The sequence below is a fragment of the Nelumbo nucifera genome, chromosome 3 (assembly GCF_055504915.1).
Source record: "Nelumbo nucifera cultivar China Antique chromosome 3, China Antique-T2T, whole genome shotgun sequence".
In the NCBI taxonomy this organism is placed as follows: Eukaryota; Viridiplantae; Streptophyta; class Magnoliopsida; order Proteales; family Nelumbonaceae; genus Nelumbo; species Nelumbo nucifera.
The window spans coordinates 69,430,553-69,446,316 of NC_142651.1; the positions used below are offsets into that span (position 1 = coordinate 69,430,553).

The following is a 15,764-nucleotide window of genomic DNA, read 5'->3' on the forward strand; positions in this document are numbered from 1 at the left end:
AACCGTAGAATTAGTTTTTAAAGAAGGAGTCCTTGTACTTAAAGATTGTCTTTATGTACAGAACTTGAGAAGGAATTTAATTTCTGTTTCAAAATTGTGTGCTGATGGATATACTGTTTACTTTAGTAATATGATTACTGTTAAACGGAATAATAAATTCATCGCATGTGGGGAACTAGAGAACGGTCTCTATGTTCTGCATCCTTCTTTGGAAACTAACTTAACCGAAACTACGTCGGTCGAAAATCCCAAGAAAAGGACTCGTGATACAGTAAATCCCACGTGCCTCTGGCATTACCGACTTGGCCACATCGGTGTCGACCGAATCACAAGACTGGTAAAGGATGGTCCTTTGGATTTTCTAACCGTAGAAAATCTTCCCACTTGTGAACCTTGCCTCCAAGGTAAGATGACTAAGCGGCCATTTGACGGTAAGCCTGAAAGATGTGCAGGCACACTTGACCTAATACATACTGATGTATGTGGTCCACTGAGTGTTAGGACACGGAATCAACACGTGTACTTCATCACCTTTACAGATGATTTTTCACGATATGGTTACGTGTACCTAATGAGACATAAGTCTGAATCATTTAAAAAGTTCAAAGAGTTCAGACAGGAAGTCGAGAAACAGTTAGGGGGAGAAATTAAGGCCCTTCGATCAGATCGAGGTGGCGAGTATCTCTCTGACGAATTCAGGGACTACTTAAAGGCCAATGGGATAGTGTCACAACTAGCTCCTCCTGCTACACCTCAACTCAATGGTGTTTCAGAGAGGAGAAATAGGACCTTGTTGGACATGGTCCGGTCACTTCTCGTACACTCAGAATTACCCACATCCTTTTGGGGATACGCATTAGAGATTGCTATCTACGTGCTGAATAGGGTTCCAACCAAATCAGTTCCGAAAACTCCATATGAGCTTTGGACCGGAAGGAAGCCAAGTGTGAGACACTTGAAGATTTGGGGTTGTCCTGCACACGTTAAAAGAACAAGTGCGGACAAGTTGGAATCTAAAACCAGTCGTTGCCTGTTTATAGGCTACCCAAAGGATTCGGTGGGTTATCTATTCTATGACCCAAGTGAGCAGAAAGTGTTCTGCAGTTGAAACGCCCGATTATTAGAATCTGATTACATCCTGGACACCCATCGTCAGGAAATAGTTCTTGATGAGGAGAGCTCAGGAGCAGTGGGAGATGACCCACAAGTTCCAGGTAATGACCAACCTAGAAGGTCCACCCGGGTATCCAGACAACCAGTCCGATATGGTTATGACCAGGATAGTTACCTGGTGGAAGCCTTGACTAGTGAAGAGGATCCCGTGACTTACGCGGAAGCTATGTTAGACATAGACTCCCAGAAGTGGGTGGAGGCCATGAGAGCCGAGATGGACTCAATGGAGACCAATGGAGTCTGGACTCTAGTGGATCCGCCCTCCGGGGTAAAAGCAATTGGTTGCAAATGGATCTACAAGAGGAAGAAGGGCCCCGATGGCAGGATTGAGACCTTTAAAGCTCGTTTGGTGGCGAAAGGGTATACTCAGAAAGAAGGCATCGACTATGAGGAAACCTTTTCACCGGTGGCCATGCTTAAATCCATTAGGATCCTGCTAGCTGTAGCAGCATACCATGATTACGAGATTTGGCAAATGGATGTCAAAACAGCGTTCCTGAATGGAGATCTTAGTGAAGATATCTACATGCAGCAGCCGCAAGGCTTCATTGCTGCTGGTCAGGAACACATGGTATGTAAACTTAATAGATCCATATATGGACTTAAGCAGGCTTCTAGGAGTTGGAACATCCGTTTTGATTCTGCAGTCAAAACGTTTGACTTTGAGCAGAATCCGGATGAGCCCTGTGTTTACAGGAAATCCAGTGGGGATAAGATCACCTTTTTAGTCTTGTATGTGGACGATATCCTACTCATTGGGAATGATGTAGGAATGTTGACCTCGGTCAAGGTATGGCTATCACAGTAGTTCTCCATCAAAAGATCTTGGAGAAGCTTCATACATACTGGGTCTTCGACTCTATAGAGATAGATCGAAGCGGATAATCGGATTATCCCAGGCTGCTTACATTGACAAAATTGTCAAAAGATACAGCATGGAAAACTCCAAGAAAGGAAACGTTCCTTTCAGGCACGGAGTCACTCTCTCCAAGAAGATGTCTCCCAAGACTTCTGAGGAGATTGAGAGCATGAGAGACGTTCCCTATGCCTAAGCTGTGGGGAGCATCATGTACGCCATGTTGTGCACTCGCCCGGACATAGCTCAGGCGGTGAGTGTGGTAAGCAGATTCCAGGCAAACCCAGGACAGGAGCATTGGACCGCTGTGAAGAACATACTCAAATACCTTCGAAGGATGAAAGAGTTTTGTCTGGTATTCGATGGTAGTTCACTGCAAGTTCTAGGGTATACCGATGCCGATTTCCAGTCGGATCCAGATGATAGAAAGTCTACATCTGGGTATGTTTTCACGATAGGATCGTGTGCTGTTTGCTGGAAAAGCAGCAAACAGGGGTCCACTGCAGACTCCACAACCGAGGCCGAGTACATTGCCGCAAGTGAAGCTGCCAAGGAAGCCGTGTGGATGAAGAAATTCATACACGAATTGGGAGCGATTCCATCCAGCACATCACCCATCCCGTTGTTGTGTGACAACAATGGAGCGATCGCCCAGGCTAAAGAGCCTCGGGCCCACTCGAAGTCAAAGCACATCGAGAGAAGTACCATGTACTGCGGGAGATCGTTGGTAGAGGGGACGTCCTAATTCAAAAGGTAGCATCAGCGGATAATGTGGCAGACCCATTGACTAAGCCACTGACACAGAAGGTGTTTGAGAAACACGTGGAAAGTATGGGACTCCGGCTTGTACCAGATTGGACCTAAGTGCAAGTGGGAGCTGTTAGACAGTTTTGTTTGCCCTTAGCTTCAATCATTTTGATGTACTTTTGTTATTTAGTGGAAAGAAATAAAGTGCATGTTTGATTCATGTTGTTTGGTTTAATTCTGTGTAAAACCCTAAAACTGGACATTTGTAGAGACTCATGTTAGTTTTAAATGTTCACAGCCGTTGGATAAGTCTGGGGAGATTTATCCTTCCAAGGCTGATACTGGTGTGCCACCAAGTGTTGGGATGGCCTGTCTCAGCCATCAGGGTAAGACCCGAGGCACATACAGCATGGGATTACTTGAATCCTTGAACCGGACCAGATTTCCAGTCTTGCCCTGGACCTTGGAGATAGATGGGCAAAACTGGAAAGTTACACCTGACCCCTAGACTCGATTATGACACTTCACTAGGTGCTGGATCAGCCTGCCTTTGATATGCCAATCAGTGAGATCCTTAGTGGGGATCAAAACCTGGGTATGTTGGGGCAGTTTGAGAATTCATCTGAGTGGGTGGTCATAGTGACAGAATCAGCCACTTTGTCGGACAAAGGGTAATGATCGGGAATGCACTCTCTCTGATGGAAACCAAACTGCCGGCAGTTGATTTCAATCGTTGGAATTTTGTTTTTGCAAGATTAATATATTTACATATATATGTACGGTTTCAAAATGTTTGCAAATGGTTTTAATTCCCGGGATCCATGTAAGAGGAGAGTGCGGCACTGTTCCTTGCAGCCGAGGGAGAGGTCCTCTCTTGTCGGGCAGTGCTTGATCATTAAGGGCTGAGAGGTTAAGTGTAAGACCATTTAGGATAATACCTGATGGGCTAATCTTGCACCTGCCCACAGTCCCTGGGTTTTTATAAGATGGCTTGGCCCAGGGACCACTTAATGTAAGTGTTGGGCCCATAGGGTTCATACGATGGACTCAAGGGGTTCATTGAGATTTTCAGTGAATTCGGCTGGGCCTTGTATTAAAGGCTGGGTCGAACCCATGTGGCTGGTGTGTAGATCAATGCTTGGGTCCCACGCCATACAAAGAAGCCCAACTGGGCAGCAGATTGGAAACTAATTAAACACTGAATACTTAATGGGCCAAAAGCCCATTTCGAGGTGGGCTGATATGATCACCCATCAATGGGGCGAATTTGAGATTGAAGTTAGCAAAAAGGATTGGGCTCTTAGCCTTATCCACTCTTAGAGACCAAATTCAAATCAGATTTGAATCTGGTAACCTCCTGATAAGATCAGGAGTAAGCTAACTCTATCTGGGAAAGGGATTAAGATTATCCCCTATCCAAATACTGATTTGGATTGGGATAACTCCTAATTAGGAGATTTCTTAATCAAGAAGAAAAGGGAGGAGATTTTCGTATGAACCAAGAGAGAGAAATAAGATTTCGATCCAAGAGGTTTTGGTAAGCAAGAAGGGTTCCTGCGAATTGAGATTAGATCTCATTCTCTCCAGAAAAGAAAACAGTTCAGCCTTTTCGTTTCTGGAAATCTCCTCCTGCCGCCGCCATCTGCATTGTTGCAAGATTTGATCTTTGCAGAAAAGAAAGTCAAGAAACCAGTTCTTGACATCAGTCTTGCAAGAAAGACTGAAAGAATTCAGTGTTTAGTACATCCAGGGGATTCTTGTGAAGGATCCAGTGTGTAGGACGCACCCTGCTGGTTCTGTTCCATCCACAGCTATGTCATCTTCAGCAGGGACAGATCTTGGAGCATTCTTTGGGCGTGAACACCAACTTTGGGAGATACTGCTTCTCCGGATCAGGTATAATCCTCCCATTTATCTTTTGGTACAGATCTGGTTTGATTAGGGTTCAAGTAGATCCTTGAATATTGTATTCTAAATTCAGGGAATATGATTCCCAGTTGGGAGAAGGTAGGAAATTTTTGAAATTCGCCCCACCCATTCCGCAACCTTTATGGCGTCCATTAGATGGATCCTACCATTCTTTCACTTGGGTGGGTTCAGCCTTCTTTGTGGTTGGCGGGAAGGTTTCGCTCTTCTTCAAGCAGGATGTGGTGCATGCATGTAGACGGGCTGATTCCTTTGATATCCGCAATCGTCCAACCAATAGCCATCCTATGCTCTTTAAGAATTTGCACAAGCTTCTCTTCTTGTGGTGCGCTAAGGCTGCTGAGATGATCACCGATAATGTCTCTCCGTCTCCAAGGAATACGTACTTGCGGTGACTAGGGAGAGGCTTCAATTCTGGAATGGGGGCCTGCAAAACAGAGGGTAAAAGTCTCCTATCAGAAATCGACACATAATATTAGGAGCATTACCTAACGGTGGTAACTCCGGAGAATTATCCAATGCTGCAACAGTTTCCTGCAAATCAGCATTCAGCATTGGCTCCTCTTACTCAAGATGCTTACAAATGGAGACTTCCAATCCATCCTTCACTTCGAGTTCAAAGACCTCCTGTGCCAAAGAGTCAATCGCATCAACAGAACAAATAGGATCATCATCAGTAGGATATTTCATGGCATCATAAATATTAAATTTAACAATTTCACCATCAAATTCCATGGTCAGTGTGCCATTATGAACATCTATCTTTGTCTTGGATGTCTTTAAGAATGGTCTCCCTAGAAAAATAGGAGTGGTTTGATCACCATTATCCATATCAAGCACATAAAAATTAGCAGGAAAAACCAAATCATTTACTTTCACAAGAACATCCTCAACTACACCCTTAGGATTGGCATTAGATCTATCCGCTAATTGAATCACAACACCAGTTTTATTTAAGGATCCAAGTTTCAAAGAAGCATATATATAGAATATGGCATGACATTAATGGAAGCTTCTAAGTCTAACATGGTCTTCTCAATTCTAGTGTTACCTATCATGCAGGGGATAGTGAACATACCTGGATCCTTGCACTTTGTAGGGAGTTTTCTTTGAATAACTACAGAAACATTCTCCCCTACTCTCACCTTTCCACATCCTTTTAGTTTCTGTCTCCTCTTGTGTGTACACAATTCTTTTAGAAATTTAGCATAACGAGGTACTTGTTTAATAGCATCTAAGAGTGGAATGTTTACCTCGCATCTACGGAAAGTTTCATAGAATTCTTTGAACTGCTCATCTTTCCTAGATCCTACTAAAGCATTAGAAAAAGGAGGTACCGGTTTATAATCAGAAAGAGGAGGAAACTTACACTTGGGTACTTCATCGTCATCGGGAATGATGTTTTTCTCCTTTCCTTGATTCGACAATGCGGGGGCTGCCCTTGCTAGTGCCTCAACCTCTTTACCACTTCTCAAAATGATCGCACTTGCATTTTCTTTTGGGTTCACAATCGATTGAGAGGGTAATTTCCCTGAACTCTGCGCCTCTAACCGACTAATCGTCATCGCCATTTGGCCCATCTGATTGTCTAAACGTTGGATACTGGTCCTTGTCTCCTACTGAAATTGCAAAGTGTTAGTGGCAAGAGATTTGACAATATCCTCTAAAGACATACCTGAATTAGAAGTTAGATGACTGTTGTCTAGGGGGGTGCGGCAGATACTGCTGGAAAGTCGGGCGGTTTCGTGGATTCCCATAGCTGAGATTGGGATGATCCCTCCATCCCGGATTATACGTGTTTGAATAGGGATCATATTTCTTATGTGGTTGCCCTAGAAAACCACCTGCTGCATTTACTTGTTCAACGGGCTCCTCTTGAAGAGTTGGGCACATATCCGTTGGATGCCCTACTGTCGAACATATCCCACAAGCCTTCACCATTTGCATATTACCTACAGCCATTTGACCAACAAGAGAGGTCAGACTTGCAATTTGTTGTTCTAGGGAAGAGATATTTACCTCATTAGCATGCTTTGCTGGAGGGTTAAGACAATAGCCGAACTGCTGAGAATTGGTCGCCATATTTGCAATCAAATTTCTTGCAGCCTCGTGAGTTTTATCTACTAAAGACCCTCCACTAGCAGCATCGATCATGCTCCTATCAGTAGGTTGAAGTCCCTCATAAAAATACTGAATAAGTAGTTGTTCGCTGATTTGATGATGGGGACAGCTTGCACATAACTTCTTAAAGCATTCTCAATATTCATGTAGGGACTCCCCGTTGTATTGCCTTATACCGCTGATTTCTTTTCTGATATTGGCCGCCCTTGAAGCTGGGAAGTACTTTTCTAGGAATAGCCTCTTCATCCCGTTCCCTGTGGTAACACTCCCGGAAGGTAGATAATAGAGCCAATCCTTAGCTGAATCCTTCAAAGAAAACGGGAAGGCTCTCAATTTGATTTGCTCTTCAGTTACCCCCATGGGTTTCATGCTCGTGCATACCACATGCAGCTCCTTCAAGTGCTTGTGAGGGTCCTCACCTGCAAGACCATGAAAAATGGGTAAGAGATGTATCAATCCAGATTTTAATTCAAAATTAACATCAGCATCTAAAGTAGGAAAAGTTATGCATAAGGGTTGCTGATTTAAATCCGGTGCAGCAAGCTCTTTCAAGGTTCAATTTCCGGCCATGATGTCCTCTTCTCTCAAATCAGATCCGCTAACAAATAGAGAATCAAAGGCTGGATCATTCTCCTCGGAATGACTCTGAGCTTCCCTCCTTAACCTGCGCAAAGTCCCTTCTATTTCCAGATCGAACTGCAAATTACCTTTCTTAGAACGATTAAATAAATAGATAAATGAATAAAACAGAAAATAATCTATGCTAAAACACAATCAATCAAAGTGATATATAGAAAAACAAGGAATTTTTTTTTTCAAAAATTTTAAGAACTAAACAATGATCACGAGAAGCACAAAACTGATTAGAAAAACTCCCCGGCAATGGTGCCAAAATTTGGCGTGCTGTCGTAGGCACCCAAAAATAAAACCTATACTCGTGAGAATAAAATGTAGTAGTGCGAGTAAGGATCGTTCCCACAGAGAGTATCTAACCTGAATTATGTGCTACGTGAATCAAAGATGGAGGGGGGTGTGTGTAACAAAAACCAGATTTGAAAGAAAGAAAATCAGAATTAAAGAGAACAAAATTTAAATGGGAAGCAAGGAAATTTAGAGTGCTGTAATTAACCAAAAGAACGAATCTTGGTCTAGGATAACATCCACCACAATAATTTCACTACTGCTCATCGATGCAAGAATAAATCAATCTAGACTTTGAATATTCATCGTAGGAATTATTTTCTTGCATCTTCCTAATATCAGTTAATCTGAAAACAAGCGATCTTCTTAACCCTTACTACTGAACAACCCCTAAACAAGCATTAAAGATTTAATCCAGCAATAGCATTAAGCATTAGACATCGATGAAGCTAAACAACACAAGCACAAGCGGTTGCATTTAATTCAATCGAGTGTCCTTCCTAGGATCTAACAATTTCTGACGCAACAAATCATTAAACCCTAGTTGCTTCGCAGATTAGAAGGACCAAACAATTACGGATTTGATATCTAATCTAGCAATAGATTGTAATGAATAATAAACTAGTAGGCCTTCCTAGCAATCAAACGAAACAATCATAGATATAAACATAGAAGAACATTTGATATCCAAAGCATGAATTAAACAATAAAAACCAAATTAGATCTCACAGTTTGGTGGATTCTAAGGCTTCTGCTTCCTTCGACCAAGTACAAGAGATTAACCACGCATGGTCATGGTGAAAACTCCAAGAAAATCAAAGAATGAAGAAGAGGGGCGGAGAGAAGAGAAGAGAAGAGAAGAGAGGTTCGGCTGCTCCCAATCTGCTTTCCTTCTCTCTAGGTTTTTCTCCTCTTATCTACTTCCTCCAAGAGAAAAATACAAAATCTCCTAAAATTCCTCTAGGTCAATCTATAAGTCTGTCTTATCCAGAAAAGACTCAAAACTAAGATAAAACAAAGTTCTTGTGTGAGTCGGAGAGTGGTGAAATCGCGGATGAAAGCTTCAAGGCTAAGGAATGTCTTCAACACGTCACCAGTGCAGTTGCAGAAACTTTGGGCTCGATTTTGACCTCTATTGCGTCCCAATCTATTAAAACTCAATATAGAAAAGTTGTAGAACATTTCCTTTTCTTTCCAACTCATATTGATTCATCTCAATCGGAGTTCGGATGAGAGAATTATGCTCAATCTACCACACGATGCCGAAACTGTGTAAAATGACCCGATTAGCCTTGTTTCTCACCTAACGCCTCCTTTCGTGCCTTAAACCAAAATATAAGAATTATGAGTGCATTTGGGCATAAAATAAACATAAAAGGATAATTATTAAGGGAGAAAATATGATATTTTTCGTTCTCATCATTAGGGCAATCTGAGAATTCACTCGAGTGTACGTCAGGCTCGGGTGGGTATGTTGGGGCGGTCTCTTTAAAAGATAGAGTAAGACCGAGAGTTAGAGGGGATTGGATCTCTGGCTAAGGTGTCAAGCTTGGGTGGTAGAGTTGGGAATTAGTGTCAAGGGTGTTTGATTGTTGAATGACTTTCAATACGAGGAGGATCTCTATTTATGGGGGAGATCTCGAGATCTTAAAAGGAAGGAGATAAAGGTGCTTGTCTCCTATTAGGACAGGGAATATAGGAAAGGGAATATTGGATTTGCTGTCAATCATTAAGTGCACCACTAGGGTTTTGCCATGTGTCCCATGGGGATCTTTTTGAGGATCGGTTTCCTTTCACTCGGGAGCCCTCATAATCCACGTGTTCTACTACCTCTTGTGTGCCTTACTTAATTGATGTGGCGCCAGTGATGTCACCATCTGGCGAATGCTATCTTGTTAGCCGTACATGGTGCTTCACTATGTTCATCCCCTTGATATTGCACAATTAGGTGACGCTTGGACACGGTTCCTTAGTGGGCTGTGGCGCTGCGGTGGTTGAGGGTTTATCGTATGTCCGAGTGTGTGCGAACCTCATCGCAGGTTCAGCCCAGGTTTGCCTTGGCTCAAGTTACGAGTGGGCTCATCGAGAACGTGTGATGAGCCACGGGATTATTGTGGTTCTGTGATGCGTGTTGTGGGTTCATCACAGGACTGTGCTGCATTGCAGGTTCATCGCAGAGGGAAAGTTAACTGCAGGCTGATTGTTGGCATCCATGTGGTATCAATACAATGTTTAATGTGCTCTGAGGGACTGAATGAGAACTCTTTACCTACATTATCCCCCTTGCTTATCAGTAAGTGGGAGCTTATCGATAAGCACTTGCTTTCGCATTTTTTCTTAGGTCTTGTGGTGAGTTCATTTGTGTGCATTGGGTCTGGGATTTGCCATGTTTTGTAATTTTGTGTAGATGATGTGTACCTCATGTCTGCGATGGGGGTTTCTTGCATTCCATGGTTTAGCCCCCTGTCTTTTGGTGATTTCCTTTCTATCAATGGGCAGTGTTGCGCCTTATTTGTGTTTTTCAGCCCCCCTAACCATTGACAGGAAGAGAATTAGCAAAAGACACTGGAAAATTCCTTGTGTATTGCCCCTTTCTAGAAACTGGCAAGTTTGTGCTAAGTTTTTGTATTTCATCCCTCTTGGTTGTTGTCAGGAAGGGGATTAGCAGAAGGCACGGGGGTTAGTAATGTGTGTTATCCCTTTCTGTAAATGGGCAAGCTCGCGTTGACTTTTGAATTTCAGCCCCATGACGATTGATAGTAAGGGAACTAGTAGGAGGCACTAATGTGTTCTATGTTAATGTGGGCAATGAGCCCCCCTGTGTGTTAAATGGTTCTTGATGTGGGTCTATGGCATGGGATGGATAGTGCCCAGTGGCGTATCATGTTTAGCGGCCATTGGAAAATGAGGAAGTGCAAGGTGGTGGTGATGTAGTGGTTACCATTAGGATTTTTAGCCATCATTTTGTATTAAATGCGTTGGTTTGCAAATGTGGCATGGTCCCGATATCCCGTCTTTTTAATGTGGCGGTTGGTGATGTGGTGGTTTGTTCAAATTAATGCACCATCTCATCCCACCTGTCAGAAGGCATCTTTGTAATTTTCTTTAGGTTTCTTTTTCGTTAAGCTTCATTTTGGGTCCTGTATTGATGTTTGTTCGTCTTCTTCAGCGCCGTTTGGTATTCCAAATGAATGGGAACTCTTTTTAAGAGTGTAGGGGGGACCGCATTGGTTCTCCACTTTTCCTTCTTGCTACCATTTCTTTACTTCTCTCTGTGACCTTTGGTTGCTTCACGAAACCCTTTTCGGTTTCCTTTCTTGTTTCATGCTTCTTTGTCCTATCTGTTCTCTACCTCTCATGGCTCATTGCCAAGGAAAAGTAGATTGTCCCTTAGTTGACTTCGTTAGGGAAGTCGTTACCGCCGAGCTATTAGTGGAAAGAGAAATGGCCATGGTGGTCGAAGGTGGGAAAGGTTTCTGGCCCACTATGCCTATGTCCAGGGGGAAGGGTGGTTCTTTTGATGTCATCACCAGTGCAGAACTAATGTATCTCTGCAACCGGCTAGGGTCATCCATGTCGTACAAATGTCAGGAACCCCGAACTGATAGCTCAAAGTCTAATATAGCCAAAAGTGTGTCGTTAACCACTTCAGAATACCAGTTTAGAGATTTATAAATTTTTCCAATCCTCACGTAACCTTAAACAACATAGTATGTGGTGAGGAAGGGGTCGAACTCACAGGGAAGCAAGAATAAAAATTATTATTTTTTGTTACGAACAAATAAAAGGAAAATTGATCTAGGATTTGCAGAAAATAAGAAAATGGAATCTATTAATGCTAAAATTAAAGGTTCGAAATTAAACAAGACAATAATTACAATTCAGAAATTAAAGAACACTAAAATCAACAAAAGAAACAAATAAAAGTGATCCAAAATTCGGAGCCATTGGTGGTAGCTGATAACTCTATAGTTTAATGCCTTAGGGGCATCATTTTAGGGGTATTTCAGGCCTTAGAATGGTCAAAATGTCCCCTTTTTCCAGTTAAATTCAATATTGTGACCTCTAAGGGTCTTTGTTCAAACCTTGGGAAAAATTGGGGAAGTTTCAAGGCTGAAATGCAATTTTTGGGAAGCTGATGTGAATTCTAGCTGAGAGAGGGGTGTTTTTGTGAAAAATTGAGCACAGGAGGGCGCCTCCTATCTGCTAAACCCAGAATGGCGAACTTCCTACTATATTAGCATACTCCCCTCTCCCTAGCAAACCCTAGGGTGTCTCTCGACTCATTCTTTTCATCTCTAACAAACCCTAGCCGTCCCTAACTACTAAATCCTCACCTTCCATCCCTTCTTAACATCTAATCTCCACCCTCCATTCTAGGGCACCCTCTTTTGAGTGCATTCTAACCCTAGGGCGCCACCTAACTTCTATTCCTCACCATTCAGCCTTTAGCCACTAGATCTCAGCCCTCTATGTCACTCTCTACCTTTCAGCCCTAAGCACCTAAATCTCCACTATCCAATTCTTGGCACCCAAATCTTAGCCCTACATAATATTGGGTGCCTTTTCCTTCTCTTCTCAACCCTAGGATCACCTTAGAACACTTCTAACCCTCCATTCTAAACCCTATGGCACCCATGTTTCTGATAAAACCCAGATGCCACCCCCTCTTTCTCTCTAATCCCAGTTTTATCCACCCTTCTTTATAAAAAGGACCCAAGGGGTCTTGAGATGGGATTGAATTCTACCCCCAGGTAAGACGGAATGTTGTTCTTGAGAAATTCAAGGATAACGCCCAGGCAAGAGGAGGGGTTCTTGCTTGTAGTTCGCCTAGCGACTACTACCACCTCTGGATTCGGATCCCAACCAATTTTCCATTAGTTTCAGATTTACTTTCCGTTCTTTAATTTCCAGTCCTTATTTTTATTTCTGCAATTTACTTTTATCTAGTTTAATTTTTGTCTTCCTTTTTGCAGATCTGAAATTTGGCCAGGTAAGATGGAAGGCCTAGCTCGAGGAGTTTGAGGGTCAAAGGATAGATCTAGAGACTGCTACCTCTGACCGAGTTGTAGACTTTCTATTTAGTTTTATTTATTTATTTATTTCTATCATTTATTTATCTTTTTGCAAGTTTCACTTTCAGCATTGTTTGAATTTTATTTTAATGGATTCCAGTTTAATTAATTAAATTTTATGTTTCTGCAATCTCTAATTGTGTTATTTTGTTCGGATTGAAGTACGTAATGATTTTTCCCTCGCTTCCCTGTGGATACGACCCCTTTCTCACCACTAACCGCATTTCATAGTTGTTTTGAGAATCAGTAAATTTTAAATATTGAAACTGGTGTTTTGGAGTGGTTAATGACACGCTTATGGAGACACCAAGTTTTTGGTGCCATTGCTGGGGAAGCAACGGAGAATTTTTTATTTGCTTTGTCCGGATTTGTTTCATTATTTTTTTTTGTTTGATTAATTGATCTGTAATCTCATTTTAATTCTTATTTCTCTTTGATTTTGCAGGACGTAATTGCAAAAGGTGGGGTACCGGAGCATTACCGGACTGCTAAAGAAAAGAGAATAGAAGAGAAATCGGATTGTGTTTCAGGTGTAGTCTTCCTGATTTAGTCTTGTTTTTTTTTTTATTTTTGTTTTTGAACCACTTTCTTTGGTAAAATAGTGATTTTTGAATTGTTAGTTAATTAAATTTTTTCTTTCTTTTTCTAGATCCATTTTTTTAGTACTATTTATTTTTCATTTAGTTCTTAGATCTATTTTTTTCTTTTAATTTATTGAGCAAATTTCTGTTTAGGATTATTAGGTTCTATTTTTTTATTTTCAAATTAGAAACTCACTTCATTTATTTTATTTTATTTTCTTTTATTGCCACATATTCTTTTTTTATTTTCGGTTTAATCCTTAGAGTAGCAATTTTCCTTGTTAGTATTTATTTTTAGCATAATTGATAATAGGAAATTATTCAAATTTTTGAATTTGAGTTTAAATTTCAAATTTGAATTCAAAAATTTAAATTTTAATTTGAATCTGAATTTGAATTTAAATTTCAAATTTTGAATTTCAAAAAAAAAATAATAAAAAAAATAATTAATATTTTATATTTTTTGCATTTGCATTCCAACATTTAGGGTTTGATATTCTAGAACATGCATCATATAGGATTATTTAATTGTTGAAATCATCTTTTTTGTTGTTAATGTGTTTGGGTTTTTTATTTTTTAATTGCTCCTTTCGCTGAATTAGTTTTGTTTTATTATTTTATGTTAAATTGTTGAATTGCATATTATAAATAATTGTTCATGCAATGTAATTAGTTGCATTTATTTTATTTATTTTGTTTTTTTGGAAATCCATTTAAGGGCAATCCAATTTAAACAAGATAAGGTGGAGATTTTAAGGAAGCTTGTAGTTAGTTGTTATTGTGTTTTTTTGGAAATCCATCCTTTCACGTGTGGTTCACGCTAAACCCTAATTTAAAATTTGGATAGCAAGATCCTTTAGGGAACCTCACATTTGGTTCAAAAGTATGCTGAATTTTTGGGAAACTTGTAATTACTTTCCATAACTGGCAGTTGGTGTCTAAGGAAAGAGGTTAAAGGGCTAAGCCTAAGCATGTTTTATAGTTACTTAATTAGGTCCTTGCGAGAGCAAGGGGAGCCTCCCACATCCCCACCTCTTACCTAGCTAACCAAAGGAAGTAGTGTAATTCTAAGTGAACCTAAGAGGATTCACATTGGTTGAACCACTAGTTTAGGAAACCTTAGGTCAGCCCGTAGGTTGTGTGTTTGAATTTCTTGCATTTTTGTTAAAATTTAAAAATTCAAATTTGAATTTAAGTTTTAGGAATTTAAATTTCAAAATCTAAATTTGAATTTAAATTTCAAAATCTAAATTTGAATTTAAATTTCAAAATCTAAATTTGAATTTAAATTTCAAATTTCAAAAAAAAAATTTAAAAATTCAAATTTGAGTTTAAATTGTAGAATTTAAATTTAAAAATCTAAATTTGAAATTAAAATTTCAAATTAAAAAAAAAGAATAAAAAGGGGGTTAAAACAAAATAAAATGAATTCACTGTTCGGAGTTTGTGGAATGAGAAACTACTTCCAACTTGAGCCACAGATAAATTTGAACCATGTGTCTCAACAACTGGATAAGATTAATGGGATGGCCCAAAGACTAGATCAAGTCCTTACATTTCGTCAATAAAGTGGCCCATACCCAACCTTGTCATCCAATCCAACATGTTCAATCTATGCAAGCCCGGTTCATCATGTTAGCCAGTGCCTTGCAACGGGCCTATGTCAACCAGTCATGCCAGACCAAGTACATGCGACCAATGGATTTTTCCAACCCAATGCTAACCCATTCTTTTGCCCATATAACCCGGGGTGGGAAAATCAGCCCAACTTCACTTATAGGGCCCGAGCCCAAGAAACCGCCCTACCAGATATGCACTCTCAATGGTTTGAAGCCCAGACTCATTATGAGTACAATGATTACCTTGGGATTCAACCAGCTCAACCATGTCAAACCTACACACAATCCTAGCAGTACCATCCATCTAACTCCATGGCCCAACAATTTTAGAGGCCACAAGTGCAGCGCCAATTCCAGTAGACTTACCCTAGGAACCAGCCGGTCCAACCCTATCAAGTTTACCCACAACCTCCTCAGACTAGTTCAGTTGATAACAAATTCATGCAGCTTCAGTAGCTGATTCTAACTCAGTAGTAGTCTATGTTAGACAGTTTTATATGCCCTTAGCTTCAATCAGAATGATGTACTTTATGAGTTTATTGTAAATTAATAAAGTGCATATTTGATTCATGTTCCCTTGGTATGTTTCTGTGTAATACCCTTAAACTGGACACTTAATGAGACTCGTGTTAGTTTAGAATGTTCACAGCCAGTGGATCAGTCTGAGGAGACCTATCCTGATAAGGTTGACACTGTGGTGCCACCAAGTCGGTTGGGGTGGCCTGTCTCAGCTGCCAGGGTGAGA

The 15,764-nt window shown here is 40.7% G+C and overlaps 1 pseudogene; it reads right to left on the minus strand.

Annotated features, from left to right (window-relative positions):
* Positions 1-4,847: 4,847 nt before the first annotated feature.
* On the minus strand, positions 4,848-15,323 carry LOC148801318 (uncharacterized; annotated as a pseudogene).
* Between the last annotated feature and the right edge of the window lie 441 nt (positions 15,324-15,764).